The sequence below is a fragment of the Vicugna pacos genome, chromosome 5 (genome assembly GCF_048564905.1).
Source record: "Vicugna pacos chromosome 5, VicPac4, whole genome shotgun sequence".
Lineage (NCBI taxonomy): Eukaryota > Metazoa > Chordata > Mammalia > Artiodactyla > Camelidae > Vicugna > Vicugna pacos.
Genome location: NC_132991.1, coordinates 66,243,879 through 66,260,898, shown reverse-complemented (window position 1 = coordinate 66,260,898; position 17,020 = coordinate 66,243,879). Strand labels below are relative to the sequence as shown.

Here is a 17,020-nt window from a genome sequence, read left to right as displayed (position 1 = left end):
GGCTGTTATTTTGTGAAGTAGCAGCTGGTTTTCTTAAGAAAGAGAATGAAACATCTCAGCCTATACTGGTAGGTCTAAAATTCGCACTGGTGCTTGCTTGGTATTAGTGCTATGCAGGTTAGAGTCTCAAAGCTGGTGTCAGGGATTTATTTACAGTCTTCTAATTGCTTTATGAACATCCATCCATTTGGTTCTCTCAATGGCCCCTAGGGAGGTGGCACCATGATGACCTCCATTTTGCAAATGAGGAAACCAAAGCCCAGAGAAGTTAAGTAAGTCACCTGAAGTGACTCAGCTGGGCCCACAACATCAGTCCCGCCACCTTTGAAATGTCTAGCTTAGGAGAGACCCAGCGGGTGTTTAGACATCTGCGAGTGCTTTAGAAATGCCATGTTAACACCAAGGTCCCTGCCCGTCAAGGTGAGGGAGGAAGCAGCATTGTAATGTCAAGAGCGTGAACGCCCTTTGTGCTGTCCGGTGGGCTCCATCTTAAAGTCTTTCGTCACTGAAACAAAAGTGAGAGTTTTCCTTGCGGGAAAGAACCTGCCAACAATCCTGTCCTGCTCCAGACACGTGCCTAGAACATGCCACTGCTCTGATGGGTGTTCCATGGCCCCTTATGATTCATAAATACTCAAGCATTCTTCGTGACCAAGGCATTGTGAGGACTGAAAAGTTAATACAGGGGACAGCCGGCCGGGGAGGTGGGCCAGATCCGGGCCAGCGCTGCCTCATGGAGGACACAGGGTCCTCTTTAACTAGTGCTAGACTGCCAGGCATCAGGGGTCAGTGTCATCGGTACCCTCCTAGGACTCCTTTGCACCTTTGTAATGACTTTTTCCTAACCAGAGGTTGTCTTTCTTGAAAACCGAACGGTTTCCCAGATGAACCCTTCATATGACAGTCATAAGATAAGAGTTTCTAATCCAAGATCCAGTTCTGACTCAATGGAGGACACGGGGTAACTCATCAGTTCCTCTTTGAATGAGTTAAATGCACAGCCAGTACACATTTGCACATTTGCACTCAAGGCTGCCAGTTCCCTGCCAGTGAACTTTACCAAAAATTTATGTTCAAAGAGCGTCTGTATAAGGTATAAGGCTCCTGCTGTCTGGCCGGTTGGCACAAATTGAGGTGTAATGTACCGAGAGCTTGGGTCTGAGCTCGGAGAAATTTGACTAAGCACCTCTCTCCACTGAGGGCCAAAATCTGTTATGCTTATGCCTGCAAATCTCCCAGGGGAATTGCTAAGAGGTCAGCTCATGTATATTCATAGTGGCAGAGAGAGAAGGCAAGGCTTTTGGAACGGAACACTCAGGAGCTGGTGAGCACGGCTTAAAATATGTCAGGAAGCAAGAAAGGCCAGGGCAGCACGCTCCTGCACCGCTGGGGGCTGAGCCCCAGGGATGGGGCCATCACAAGGCCTCCGAAGCCCGCTGGCGGCAGAGGGACAAAGACGTTGCCTCTGGCTGGAGTTGGAGGAGGGGAAGCAGGCGAGTTCCAGGTTGTTCTAAAGCTACTCGAGTTTATCATCCTTACTAAGTGGCTTCCTGTTTTTCTCCCCACTCCTCCATTCCATACTTTCAGCTGGAACTGAAAAGTTCAGGAAGGTCAGAAAAAAGTCTTCCTGGGGTCTCCTTCCCCCAGTGCCAAAGCGTCAGAAAGGCTCTGTTGGGGTCAAGCCTCCGCAACCTAACCTCATCCCTACTTCTCTCTGCCTCCCCCCGTCTCCCCTACTCCCCATTTCTCTCTTACTCTGATTAATTTTTGTACTTGGAAAGACACATCCGGTTCCCTCCATCTCTCACCCTGCAAGGTATTTTTAACATCTTCCTTGCCATTTGCATTCAGAGTAAATGGGTTTCTTCCTCCTCCCCCTGCCTTGTTTGACTGTCTTGTGAAGGGAACAATTAATCTAATTGCAGTCCTGGAAGTTCTGTCCTATTGCTCCTCTCTCCCACTCTCCTTTTCGTTCCAAGGGAGCTCCTGGGTTGGGAAAGCACTTACTAGCAAAGGAAATTAGTATTCTTCCAACTTTCATTTCGGGTGCATGTTTCAAATTGGATTTGGCTCTCAAAGCCCATAGGGTGGCTACTTACCAAAGCTTCCCAAACAGTCCTTCTGATGAGAGAATGCAGCAGCAACACCCCTGCAAAAAGGGAGTAAAAACAGGGGGTAAAAAAACAACGCAGCCCCACTCTGGAGTAAGTGCAGTGGTCAGCAGGCCCAGCCTTGCCCTCGTGTTTTCCCCTCTTCTTCCTTTGTGCAGGATTTACTGCAGAGATGGCCCCATGACCTGGGAATGGGCCCGGATGTGAGAGGATCAGCTCGGCCAGTGGTCCCTAAGCCCTTGGCTCTCTGTCCCTTGAAATCCACATCCCAAAGGTGGAGGCCGTTGATGAATAAACCCCAGACAGACCGACCTTTTCCCCTAACCGTTGCTGGTTAATTTCGTTCCATTTAAGCTTGCTGTCTGCTTGGAAACTTTCACTCACCAGCCCCAGCTTTGCCTGAGTCAGTGCCATCCAAGGCCACCATCTGTGGTGAGCTCCTGACTCCTCCCTCTGGCCATCCACAGGCATCCAAGCCCCCAGCGCCCATAGGCTGCTCTGGGGCCTCTTCCCCGACTGTGAGCAGAAACCAGAAGCCTCCGTGGCCTTGCCCAGTCCGTGCGGCTGAGGGGCATAAGGGCAGGACTCAGGGCCATCTGAGCACAAGGGGAGAAGCCACGTCATCCCCTGCGGTGGGGAGAGGCTCCTGTCCCTGCCTTTCACTCGGGTCATCAGCCAAGCCACTGAACATTAGGGCTTCAGAAATGTATGCACACGCACTCGAATACATTTTCCATTTCTGAGATCTCAGAATGTGTATTCTTGAAAACACCCACCTGCGTATGATACACAGCTTCTTCGCGCATCCTCACACAGGCCGGGCATCCCACCCTCTCCAGGAGGCTCAAGTCAAACCAGAATCGGGCGGTAGGTACAGCCTAGTGGTAGAGTGCATGCTTAGCATGCACAGCATTCTGGGTTCAATCCCCAGAACCTCCATTTAAAAAAATTTTAAAAACTACTCTCCCCACCCCCCCAAAAAATTAAAAAACAAAAAACAAAACTAAACAGTCAAGAGTCCTTGATTTTGCCCGATCCTTTTAAGAGTTGGTCATTGCCAGACCAGTAGCTTGGAAGACATGCTTCAAACAGAGCAAAACCTGCTAGGAAGACTTGAAAGAACATTTCTTAGGCTGAAGAACCCACACAGAAGTCTATACTAATGATTTTCTGTGTGTGTTCCACACAGTGAGATCTCATTTACCGTGCAGCATTGAAATTCCCAGATACTGAAACGCTCAAGTTCCAAAACTTCCCGTTTTGAAAGATTCCTGAGGAAGAACGTCCTCAGTCATGTGCCACACTTCCTTGTTTTCTCAAATAAAAATAAAGGAGAGTCAACTTTTTCTCCATGATTCAGGCTTCTAATTCTAAACTTGACTTTTTGTGACAGAGGCTGGGTCATGTCATATGTGGATCGGGTAGATTTAAGTATGAGATTTTGTCAGGGTAGGGGGATATAGCTCAGTGGTAGAGCGTGTGCTTAGCATGCACAAGGTCCTGGGTTCAATCCCCAGCACCTCCATTAAAAATAAATAAACAAACAAACCTAATTACCCACTCCACCAAAAAAAAAAAAAAGAATTTAAGATTTTGTCTATCTTTAAACTCCCCAGGCCTCAGTGTCCTCACCTGCAAACCTTCGACAGTTACAACTACTTTGCAAGAGTGTGGTGTCTTGTTTAGGTTGATGCACAATACATCAGCAACTGTGTTAGCATCTTTGTTCTTTGGGGAAGTTTGTGACTTTTCTGTCAGTATTCTTGCTGTCACTCTCGGTTATGAGTATGCTCTCTGACCTGTTCTCACTCTTTTATGATGGCCATGGATTTTGCTTCAGGAGGCTTTGGTGTCTGTTGGGAAGTGTTCAGTTCTGGAATTGAAGCTTTGTCCCAAGCCAGTGCAATCTCAGGGCCAGCGTGTCTGGTTTGCTTGAGTCAGCTACGCTCACAGCAGTGCAAGGACTGGAGCACTCTCTCGGGGACAAAGTGCATTAGCTGAGTTGCTCACCATCTTCCTTCCGAAACCCTCGCACTGCCCACATTCTGGGTATTTGAGGTTTAGGGAATATTTAGCCTCTGCATGTCCTGGATAAACAAAGAGCTCTTGGGTTTATTTACGGCCATAAGAGTCCTCTAAATCTTAGAAGATGTGTCTGCTCCCCAAAGTAGGGGATGCTATCTTAGAAAGGGAGCACTTTCACAGGTTGGTAAGTCAACTGCAGGAAACAGGGAACATGCCAGACCTCAGTAAGCTGGCGCCTCCCCGCCCAGCCAACGAGGATCCCCTGCACTCAGTAAACACCCTCCATTGTGGTCAAACAACCACATAAACCTTACATCTGTATGAGACCCCGCGAGGGCCTGACACTCAAACTCCCCTCCCCCTTACCTCCAGCATCCTGCTGCACGCCCCCTTCCCTTCTCCTTTGTTGTCCTTGACTCCTCCAGTTCTTTTAGGGGCTCCTACTCCCCGAGCATTGCTTATTGCCTTGATTTGCTTGCCTTTCTCCCCCATGTGCAGTCACCTGTGTTCTGAGCATGTAAATTCTCCAAGGGCACAGACCACATGTTTCTTATCTCTACCCACTGCAGCGCTTAGTCTGAGAGGGGGCTGAGCAGGTGCAAGCAGATGATTGTTTCAGTGATATTTCTACATTTGAGTTGCCTGGATGTAGGTCAGCATGGCAGGAACCCATGCTGGAAGGCTGACAGAGCTGTCTTCCCTCGTCGTCCACCTTGTGATGTGACATGGTGACAGCGGGCGGATAAGACATGGATTACAGAAGTTACTAAGCTCTCTGGGACGTGGTCTTTTGCAAGCGAAATGCTATAGACCTTCCATTCATTCCTAGTTATTCAACATCTATTATGTGCCAAGCATGACGAGAGCCTTGGGGATGCAGTGATGAGTCAGTAAATCATACCCTTTCCCTTATGGAACTTAGAGTTTGGGAGGGGGAAGCAGGTAAAAAAATACGGTTACTGATGATAAAGCTACCACATCTAGAGCATTGCCCGTGAGCCTGGCACTTTGCCAAGGCCTTTACATACATCATCTCATTCGATCCTTCCAACAAAACCTCATGAACTTATTGTTTCTCTTCCTATTTCACAAATGAAGAAACTTGGGCTCAAAGAATGTAGGCAACGGGCCCCAGGTGCCGCTTTTGGAAGTGGCAGAGAAGGGGTTTGAAGGCAGAGTAACCTACTTTGCAGTCGGTGCTCTTTCCTCTCATGCTCTGTTGCCTTCAGCAACCTCATGCCTTTTGGCAGGGACATGATATGGGCATGTTTTGTGAGCCCACAGCATTGGGATCCAGCCTCAGCTGAGGAGATCAGGGAAGGCTCCCCGGCGGAGGTGATGCCTGCACCAATCCTTAAGAAGTTAGCCAGGCAAAGGGGGAATATGTATGGCTGGTGGCCCAGGTGAGAACATCATGTCAAAGACAAGAAGGGAGGAGAATTTGATGCTTTCAGGAACCCCAGTAACAAAGGGCCATCCTTGTGACAAACCCCTCTCTCGGTGAAGAGATGCCTGAGCAATGCTATTTATTTTATTTCCTGGCCAGATGATTCCAGCAGCTCAAGGAGGGGCCGGGGTCAGGAAGCAGGAAAAGACTGAGATTATGGGGACTCTTGGCTGTCTGACTCTCCCTGGTCAGAGTTTCTACAGTTTCATACCCTATATCCAGCCTTCTCCTTTCCTCCCGTTTAATGCTTGAAAGTAGGGTTTGGACTGGGAAAGTCCAGGTAACACTCTGGATTAAGCCCTGCTCATCAGTTTACTCCTGCAGAAAACTTCCTCTGAACACAACTCTCTTTGCTATGAATAAAGGGCATGAAGGCACATTGCCCAACTAGAGATGTGGCTTCAGCTGGTGTCTGCCAAAGTCTCTAGCAATCAAAGCAGAAGTGAGAGTTCTCTGTGGTTCAAGAGGGCATCTTGCACTCAGGAGAGACCCTCGGGTTGATTATTTGTGACACTGTTACAGATTTACTGCTTGCCCAACCACAGAAATACTCTGATTCCCCCAAGGAACCCATGAGCAGCAATCCTTTCCTGTATTGCAACAACCCTGCTAATGACAGAAACAGATCCCCCTCCAGGTACGTGGTGCAATAAACGGGAACAGTCCTGCTGACTTGGGCTCAGCTGGCAGCCAAGCCCACACTCACCAACCTTGACCAAGGGCTCCACCCAGCAACTTAGCTCGCTGAAGAAGTGGGAAAAACACGGCAGACTGTTCTCCTCCGCCTACCAAGGTTAAAGAGCAGTTGGGACAAGGGTTATTTTTGGCAGTTTGTTTTTAAATATGCAATGTTGCAATCTCAGCTCTCCAAATGCAAGCTTCACTGTGGATATCCTTCCTAACAAATGCATTTTTATCTTCTGATTGAGAAAATCACTTGAGATTTTCTAGTACACAGTCCCACTTGTTCTGCCTCTCAACCCTGGCACCTTCTCTGAACCCAGAGGTCCCAGAAGGCCAGCATCTCACCCCATGTAACTCCATGTAATTCTCCCATCTAATTACACTGGGTGAGAGTCAGTCTTAAGAAATTCAGTGGGAGCTCTGGGTGTGGAGGGGATAAAAAGGAGAAGGAAATAGACCAAGAAGAGAAATTAGATTCTTTTAAAAAAAAAAAACAGATTTGTGTGTTTTGCTGTAGTCACGAGTCCTTTCGGAAAAAAAAAATTCTCTTTGTTTTGTCCTTCTTTAGTGGCAGGGCGATTGAAACCTTTGGATTAAGAGAAACTCAACAGATCATTTAATTCCATTCTTCTACTTCTGCCTGGATCAGTCATCCCAGGAAGAAAAAAATATAAAAAATATATTAGCTGCCCTTGTCTTTCCTTCTAGAAAAGAGCTTCCATAATCGTCCTTCATTACAAGACCTAGTGCCTCACAACTTATTTCAGTTGATTGCAGAGGAGAGGGTTGTATTTAATTTACATAATCAAAATTTTTTTTTCCTAGAAGGAAAATCCCTGAAAAATGTTAGCAGGTTGAAAATAAAATTTAAAACAAAAAGAAGAAAGAAAAACTGAGTTGGGCTTACGTTTAGGAGAGCAGCAAAAAACTCTACATGATAAAGGAAAATCCACACGATTTTTTATGCCTTTTTTCCCTGGCTTTGTAGCCAAGCATCTTGGCTGTCTCTATAAATTTTTCTGTTCTGCCCCATTAGGGACTCAATTGTACGTTTGTAGGTGGTGTGGAGGGACTGTCAGTTGGACAATAATAGCAAATATTTATTGAGCTCTTGACAGACATCGGGTGCTACTGTACCAGGAACTTTCCATGTTTTATTCTTATAATGACACTTTGGGGCTGGGACTACTATTATTCCCATTTGACAGATGGGGATACTGAGGCCCAGAGAGATCATACAGGGAGTAATGGTGGGGCTGGGATTTGAAGCCTGCTGCCCAAAGCTGCCTTTGTATGTATACCTGTGTCCATATGCTCAGAGCTGTCATCTGCTGTCCCAAGGCTTAGGCATTTGAGGCCTCTCTGATTTCCTTAGATATCCTTGACAACTCTTTTCTTTTTTTCTTTTCTCTTTTTTTCTACCTTTTCTTTGCCTCTTCCTGCCGTGTGGTCACCTCTGGATACCGACAGGGCAGTCAAGGAGAGAGACAGAGAGATCTTTCTGTGTCTTTAAGTACAAGCTGGAGGCCTGCCTCTCAGTCAATTGTCTCCTGCCTCCCTGTCACCCACCTCCTACTCCTCTGATCCCCTCCAGCCCCCGTCAGCATCCTCTTCAAATTCCCTGCCATCCCCACCACCACCTCACTCTTCATCTGGAATCCGAAGACGTGAGGGCTAGTAATAGAGTGTCAGCGGAAGTAATTGATTCCTCACACGGAGAGAATTCTCCTGCCTTTAGTGTCAATGGAGCTGAACTGGCGTCTTGGAGGGTGAGCGAGACATGTAAACAGTCCATGGCTGAGCTGTCAGGGCAAAGCCAGACGCACCAGAGAGTGAGTGAGAGAGAAAATGGTGGAACAAATAATTGTTTTATTGGAAAGGAAAGGAGTAAATAATATTTCAGCCCAGGAACCGGCAGTTGGAAAGAGACGGTTGAGAGCTAGGAGCGGGAACAATCTGTGCTGCAGGTTTTAACGGGAGTTTTCCTTTGTCTCAAGGTAGGAAGTTTCATCCCCCTCACCCCCCATTATCATCATTATTATCATTAAAATAATTACCGTAACAATTACAGTTGATGAGCCCTCGGTTTTCTAGAACACCTTTCATCTAAAAGTTCAAAGTGATTTATTGATGTGTCATCCCTTGGAGAGCCGTAGGAGGGTAAGAAAGTATTATTATTTTTTATTATTGTTGTTTTGGTCTTCCTGCCATGGGAAGGAAACTGAAGTCCAAGCAGATACATGATTTAGTCCAAGCCTCAGGACAGGCTGCGAGGTTAAGTGTTGGGGTTCTGACTTCTCTTCTGGGGGTTCGCTACTGCCCTACTGTCCACAAGGGCCCTTACCCTCGTGTGGCCCCACAGCTCGTCCTGGCCACCGACGCTGCCTCCCCAAGCGGTGAGGGCCCCGCTGGCCACTGCAAGACAGTAGCCATCCCACCAGCCAGCCATGCCCAAAGCCAACAGCCTGCTCTGGCTGTGGGATAAATAAAAGTTCTCCAAGGTCTGACTCACACTGCTTCCATCCTGCGAGGAGGCTACCTGCAACCTGGTTCCCTTTCTCGTAGAAGCTGGTGTCCTTTCTAGACAGATTTCTTCCTGGTCTTATAGAACCTGCAGCCAAGAACACCCGTCATCCTGAACCTGCACAAGGGGCGGCCAGTTCTTTCAGAACAGAGGGACTTCCCTGTGATGCGGAAAGGCGGGGGCTTTCACGTGCACTGTGTGAACAGACCTGCTTTGGCCCTGACAGCCACAGTGCCTTCAGAACACAGCCATCTAAGCAAGCCGCTTACCCAGTGGTGGTTTGGGAGGTGGGAGCAGTTCCAGCTGACTGGCCACCAAGTGCTACATTCAGAATCTCCACCCTGGCGTGGCCACAGTCCCTTCCTGCTTGAACATTAGTGCTGGCCCGTCATTTCCACACGACTGTGCTTTTTGTACAGGAGTGACAAGTTAGCCCCTAGAGCCAAGGAGAAGCCCTGAGCTCTGTCACCTGAAGCTCCAGATGCATGAAATGTGAGGACAGGGCCCATCACCTCTGCTACCTTCTCCCCAAACTGCTCCCTGCTTGGATTTCCACATGGCATGTTTTTCAGACAAGTTTTGTATTTTTGGACTTTTGTTATGGAGGCTGGATACCAGCAAAGGTGGAGAGAAAAATGATTGGGAACCTTCGTCCCTGGGGGAAAAAAAAACATAAAGGACTTTTGATGTGGTGATTGATTCCCTGGTGCCCAGCACACCTCATTCCCAGCAGGCTTCCATTTTTCGGACAGATGGGGAGGTTATGATTCACTCTTACAATTAGACCCTCTGGGAGCAAGGATTCGTAAGCGATGTCCCAGAGGGAACCATTCACCCGGCCAGGTTCAGGTACACTGCCAGCACACCAGGCCCAGAAATGGTGTACAATGATTCCCCCTCAGTGGGTTCCAGATACTTTCTGCCCCTTCTGGTCAGCCCTGAAAGGCACAGAGCCATGATCCCTGTACCCATTTATGAGATGAGGCAAACTGAGGCATGCTCGGTTGACTTAGGACAATTCAGCAAGTCTCTGATCCTGCTGGGATTCGCCTTCCCATCTCAGCACCAGGCTACTGGTGAATGGGCATAAATTGTACGCTACTCTTTTCTACTTTTTACTCTGATATTATTACAAAATATGAGCAAGGGGGTCCTTTAAGCTGACTTCGGAGAGTGAGAATTTTATAGATGCATAGACAGAAAGGAATACCCAACAGTCACGCTGAAAACAGCCTGCCCCAAAGCCTTAAAACTTCACATGTCTCAAAAATCATTCTTTACATAAGCAAGCACATTCCATCCAAGCCGACCTCCAGAGTACTTGCTGGTCCAGGAGTAGAGCAGATGTGTGGCCACGCGGCGGGAGGAACATGCTTGCTGGGGAGCCGGTCAGTGGAGGGAGTGGTGTGGAGCCAGAAGGTCAGGGGAGAAGTGGCGCAGGCTTTGTTGTGTGCCCTTGATTTTCTGAAAGTTCATCTACAGTGAGACTCATCAGACTCTCTGTCTGCAGCGGCTGCCTTCCTCACGTTGCGAGGCGTTCTTGGCAGCCTGTTCCGCCAGGAACAATGAGACTAGCGGGGCGCTCTCCATCATCCCAGGGCTTCTGCGGAAAAACAACCAGCAATTATAAATAGATGTTATTTGTAATTTCCATTTTCTTGCCTTCAAGGTTTTTTGGAATAATTCCTTCAGTTTGTTTTGGGTTGTTCTCTTCGCATACTTCCTTTGCTGGGTGGTCAGATTTCCTCCCTTCTAAAGATCCCTGGTGACCCTGGCTGTTGAGGGGATTGAAAGTAGGCTCAAAATATCCGAGATCTGGGGTGGAAGAAATAAAGGAAGAAAATGAAAGTGCCAATAGCCGCTACTAAAAAGGCATCCGCCACCAATGCAAAACACAGACAGATGCAGTCTTGGCACTGTGTGAGTCCTTGGAGTTAAATAATAAATAATAACAATAAGTTAGATAGTACATAATAATGATGTGAAGCTAGCAACGGCAACAAATAATAACAGCAGCAGCAGTAACAGCTACCCTCTGTTTACTGAGCATTTACTACGCGCCAGGCCCTCTGCTGAGCTGTTGATGAGCATTAAGTCGCCAGATCCAAGGAGGCTGAGTACCTAGCTGTTCCAGAGCCAGCAAATGTGGAGTAGGGTCGGGGTGGTTTTGAACCCAGCCTGGCTGGCTGGTTCCAGAGCCTGGGCTCAGAAACATGAGATTGAAATGAATTCTCAAAAATTCAAGTGAGGAAGCGCTGCTGATGAGTTTGGACAGGAGAAGGATTTTTAGAAACGACCCTCCGTTGTCACCGAGGTTACGGGGCGTGGAGACTGTCTCTAAATTTGACTTTCCATTACACAGGTGATGATAAAACAGCTGGTGCCTCCCAGGCACTTCCTAAGGCACCCAGTGCAGTGCTGGGCTTGTATCTAACTTCATAATCCCTTGCAACGATCCCACAAGGTGGGACTTATTATTAACCTTTTAGAGATGAAGAAACTCAGAGAAGATAAATGCCTTGTCTGAAATTGTATCACTAGTAAGTGCCGGATACTAGCTGGATCTGTCCATAAAACCCACGCACTGCATTTCCCAGAGAACACACACCCTTATAGACAGATACGTTTCTATGTAACAGTGATATAATTAATTTTTTTTTTGTTTGATCACAGACCCCTTCCCTAGGAACATGTGTGTACATGCAAACACACTAAATTTCCTCACAGGATTATAGGGGAGCCCCAAACTACTGAAACTTATCTGTGGACCCTACTGGAAATCCATGGGCTTAAAATATGTGCTCTAGCTGATACTTTAAGAGTGTATAAATACACCGGATACTGTTTTCTCACTCGATGGGCCATATGTTCGCATGTGGGTATGTATGTGCTCTTAAAAATACTCCACTTACAAAAATTAGCATGTTATCCCATCTGAACACTTACAAGCTAGATTTCTACTGGGTGAGTCTCGACACCATGAATTCCAAATCTACTCACTGCTTCTGTCGGTGATTTGTCTATTAAATTTGGCAAGTCCTATAGGCTTTGTTTAAACAAAGCAGCATGATAAAAAGAGCAAGATTCTGTGACATCTCTGAGACAGAGTGGATTCTTTGCACCTCGCACCTTCTAGTGTGATCGTATTCTGACAATCTGACCTTCCCGCTGCTCTCCAATAGTCATTCAACGATGCAGCCAAAGGACAGATGTGAGGTCAGTGGGCCCTGGAGTAAATCCTGCCTCTGAGCTTTCTGCATCCTGTGACTTTGGGCAGGTCACCTGGCTCCCTGAGCCTCAGTCTCTACATCTGCACGTGGACGGGAGTCGTATCAGTGTCTGGTGTGTATCAAGTGAGGGTTAAATGAAGTAGTATCTAAACGAAGCGAGGGTCCAGCCCACTGTGAGTGCTCAGTAAATGAGAGCTTTTCCCAGTGATGTCCCGGCTTCTTACTAAACGCGTGATACCAATGAAAGGGAGAAATTCAAGGAAATGAAATTGACTTCTTAAAAAACCTGAAGTGACAGCAGGCTGATTTCTCCATAAAAGCTGAATGTCCCTACTGAGCCCCAGACCAGGCCACCTTGCTTTGGGCCTGAACTGTCCAGAGATTTCAGCATTGTGCAGACCTGCCTCACAGCCTCCTGGGGTCTCAGGCAGCTTCTTTGTTGGGCAGTCATACATGACAGTGTTGTTTTCTCCTCCTGTTTTCCCTGCAGGTTTTAATGTAAGGATTAATAAGACAGTGCTTGTAGATGTCTTTGAGCTTCCTGGAAGAAAGGCACTCCAGGAGGTGATAAATTCTCTGGCCTGGATAATCTACTCATGAAATATGGAACTTTGAAAGTGTGAGAAAAATCTCAAATCACTTTGACAGCATTTTAATTATAGTTGATTTGTTTGCCGCTAATAGTGAAAATGCTGTCAGCATGATGTGAGATGTTTCTTCCACTCAAAATGGTATATTTCGTGTTTTTGAGTCACGAGGCAACAGTTTGGTTTCCAGATACAACCAGAATAGCTCAGTGAGCTTGCTGCAGCACAAAGGCAGACAATAAAATGGACCAAACGTATCAAACCCCTCCCAAAGCAGAGTTCCTTCTTCTCAATATATAACACCAACCTCAGGGCCTTCATTCATTTATCTTCTCAACAGTTTGTGAGCTGTCTTGTGTGCTGGGCACCATGCAGGTGTTATAAACTCATCCGTTAAAAGATGGGGTTCTCGTTCTTATGGTGGCTACTGTCTAGTGCAGGACACAGATCCTAAACAAATAATCAGGCTTATTGACAAGCCCTTTACAGACTGTGGTAATAGCTACACAGGCGATGAGAGGGTGGTGAGGTAGAGAATAAGGGAATGCTAGCTGAAATAGGGGGCTCAGGGCAGGCTTCTTCGAGGAGGTGACATTTGCACTTACAAACATAAGAAGGTCCCAGCCATAGCAAAAGCTAACAATGTGTTGCAGGCAGAGGGAAGAGCAAGTGCAAAGGCCCAGGGGCTGGAAAGAGCTTGCCACGTACAAAATGTGATGGCTTAAACATTTTATCATGCAAGGAGCGTGAAAAGAGGCATTGCCGGGTTGGCAAAGGTTGTGGCTTCAGGACTTGGGCAGCACGTGTGCTTGAATGTTCTAGACAAATCCCATAGAATGGGCACAGCGTTCTTCCTCAGAGCAGCCAAGTACGTACTCTCCCTACGAGACAGAAATCCCCTCACGAGCAGTTCTGAGTGGCGTCCCTAAAGGTGGACTCTGGAATGGGTTAGACGTCACCGGCCCTGGGAGAAGGGCCTCCACGTGGTGAATCTTCCAGCGCAGGCTCGTCTGGCTAACCAGCCTCTGGTGGCCTTGCTGGGCAGCGTCAAGCTTGGATGCAGTTATGGAAAGTAGAAAGCCTCTTTTCACGTTTTGCCTAGTGGTGAGAAGAGATGACACTTGTTTTTCATACCTCTCCTGCCGACTCTTAGAATTAATTCCACCGTCAAGATTCCCACACCCCTAAACGAGGGTTTGGGGAGAGAAATTAAGACTTTGAAGGCGAGAAAGTACAGAAAGGGTTCTCTAGACAAATGTTCCACGTGCAGATGTTGGAGTCTGTCAGGAGAAAAGTAAAAAGGCACCATTTTAGAAAGGAAAAAAAAAAAAAAGAACTGGGGTAGAGATGGCGACTTCAGCTTCGGAAAATAAATAAATAAAATAAGAAAAAGTAGTGTTAAAGCTTTGAAAGGAATTTTTTCATTTGAGGGAGATTAGGAATAATGAAATGCAAACACAATAGTTAATACGTCTGTTAGCTGGTTTATGTTTCCTTCCGGAAAATGAGTAAGAGGAATGGCTTTTCGAGTTATCCTCCTTGACTGTCGCTGGGGTGAGCTCTGAGGCTGTACCCCAGACTGCTCTACCAAACAAACGCTAGATATTGGATGCTAGATGCAAGGCCATATTTATTCCTAAGCCTCTGCTAGCTCTACACAAATGAACCTGACAACACGGAAATTTCTAAGGAGATTGACTCCAGCTGTAGCAAATTCCTAATAATAAAAAAGTTTCCCCAAATGAGTCAGTCACACAGGAGGTAAATGAGACATTCTCTGTGGAGTCAGCATGTCATTTGGCGTGTGCCCTTTATACAAAAAGCCCAGCCGGAGGACCTGGTGGTTAACTGGGGCTTGTCCATGGGGAGAACCCAGACCCTGAAGGGAAGGGGGATTTTAGCCACCAAATTGTCACCCTGGGTCGCTTTCTCTTCAAGCAAACCTGTTAGGAAAATCCAGTTTTCCTAAGAAATTCAAGTCAGGGCTGATTATTGGCTTCACAAAAGTATTCACCAGTGGGGTCCTTTAAATAGCAAGCTCGGAGAGAAAATGTATGATTGATTGATTGATATGAACCTTTTTCAAACGTACATTCCCTTCATTAGCTGTGTGTGTAGATGTGTAAGGATGTATTTGTAGCTGGCCACATTACTCAAAAGGATTTGGGTGGTATACCCCTTGAGGACATTGGAGAAAGTTTATAGCTCTGACATACGCTGGGTTGCCTTGCTTCGTGGCTGATTCTGTTAATCCCCTAAATTACTCTATGGGTGATTAGGCAACCAGGTAAAACCCTCCACTTCTGATGAACAAGCCAGTGGGATGTCAGGGCCCCTCTTTGTCCTTCCTGTAGAAATTGGCAACACAAAGACTGGAGCTATCTAGTGGTCTTTAAAAAAATGCTTTTTAAGCATTTACTGAGTGTGGGCTATGTCCCCGGCACTGTTCCAGGTGCTCTGATGTGCTTTATTTAGTCCTCACTGTGCTTCTGTGAGATGGTTGGTGATTGTGGTCATGATGATGATGATGATGATGGTATTTTTCATCTGCAAAATTATGAGAGCTGGATTATTTTCCTCAGCTCTTCTACTTTGACAAAATTCTGAAGGGAAATATCTTCATTTTATATACTTTAAAGAAATGCATACTCATGGTGAACAATTCAGATAATGGGCGAGAACAAAGAAGGAAGTAAAAATTACCAATTAGCCCACCATCCACATATCTCACCACTGTTAATATTTTAGTGTATCGTCTTTCAGACTTTTTCTGTATGTATATGCAAGGAATATGTATATATTTTAAAGCATGCTTTTTAAAACATCTACTTTTTTCAACTTAATAATATAGCATGGACATTTTTCCTTAAAGGCAAAAAGAAAACTAGAGTTACAGCACCAGTTACTAGAGCAGTGGAGTATTCCATTTTATAAATATCCCAAATTGACTTACCCACCGCTATTGTTGGACATTTAGACATGATGCTGTTTATAAACAAAGCATCTTTTCACTATACACACACACACACACACACACAGATCCATATACATTTTGCACAATTGTCTGATTACTTTCCTAGGAAAAATTCCTAGCAGTGGAATTGCTGGATTAAAGGGTAGGTACCTTTGCTGGATTAAAGGGTTAATATGTACCTAACATAATAACTTTTCTGACATTTTTGCCAAAATGCCTTCCAAAATAATTGAACAGATGTGCATTCTCTCTTACACTGAACCTCTACTCGCTCACTCTATCTCTTAGCGAAGGTCGTTTCTGCTCTAATGTGCAGCCTCTTCACCTCTGAAATGGGCATGAGAATACGGGCCACAGTGAACGCTCGCGAAGCACATGCTAACTGCCAGGCTGTGAGCTGGGACACTTTATATAGATTATGTTGGTCATCTACATTTCACAAAAACCCTAGAAGAAAGGTTTGACTAGCCCTGTTTTGCTCTTATTTTTCCAATTTCTGAAAGATTGAGTAACTTGCTTGAGGGCACCCAGCTAATAAATCTGAGCTGAGTTCTGTCTGCTTCTGGGATAGGGGTAGGGGATGCTGATACCAGGCCATGTGTTCAGTCCTCCTGGTGAGCCGGGGAACGTCTGCTCCATGAATACAGGTGCTTCTCAACCATTGTGCACACGGGTAAGGCATCACCATTACTCAGCTGAGAATGACTATCCAGCAGGGCTTACCTCAGTGTGGAAATAACAGGAAGGGGTTTTCCAGAAGGTTTAGGGGAATTTCCTTAGGGAACAAACTCAGTGTCTCTTCACTGTTATTTTAGAAGTGACTGTTTCCAAAGTCAGCACCATTTCCTACACTGAAATCACAGACCTCAACAGATTCCCCCACCCCCATGGCCTTTCTCAATATGTGGTCATCTCTCAAGAGCTCCGGAGGGAGATGCTGGCCATCTCGTCTTCTCCAGACTCTAACCACCTCCTGTGATTCTTCGGCCTATAGGAGCCCAGCCCTCTGGGGCCTAAGAATGAACGAATCCTGGTTCACTCCTTAGACTTCCTTCGCAGACCTATTTATTTGGAAGTGGTTGAGTGATCTGAAATATGGCTCCCGGAGCCTCAAGCCACTCGGGCTCCAAAAGCCCCTTCTGCAGCCCGCCAGCAGCCCCAGACCCTGTGTGTGTGGCGGGAGGTGGCAGGCGCATCCCAGGGAGGGTAGCCTTTCTAGTCCCTCTCTTTACCCAAAAGGAAGCAATTTTGTACAGGTTGTTTTAACAGGCTGATGCAAAGTAAACAAACGGAGGGAGAGGGAGATGGATGGTTCTCAGTAAATAATGGTACAGGGGCCAGCAGTTTGAGGGATCTGGTGGGGAAGAAATTTTCCACCTTAACAGCTGTGACAGGAGTATTCCCTGGGAGCCCAGAGAAGGAGCACAGACTGAGGACA

General features: G+C 46.5%; 1 protein-coding gene across 5 annotated transcripts in view; it reads left to right on the top strand.

Annotated features, from left to right (window-relative positions):
- The window catches only part of NRP2 (neuropilin 2), a 111,759-nt gene that overhangs the window by 15,767 nt on the left and 78,972 nt on the right, over nt 1-17,020 (top strand). The window lies entirely within an intron of this gene.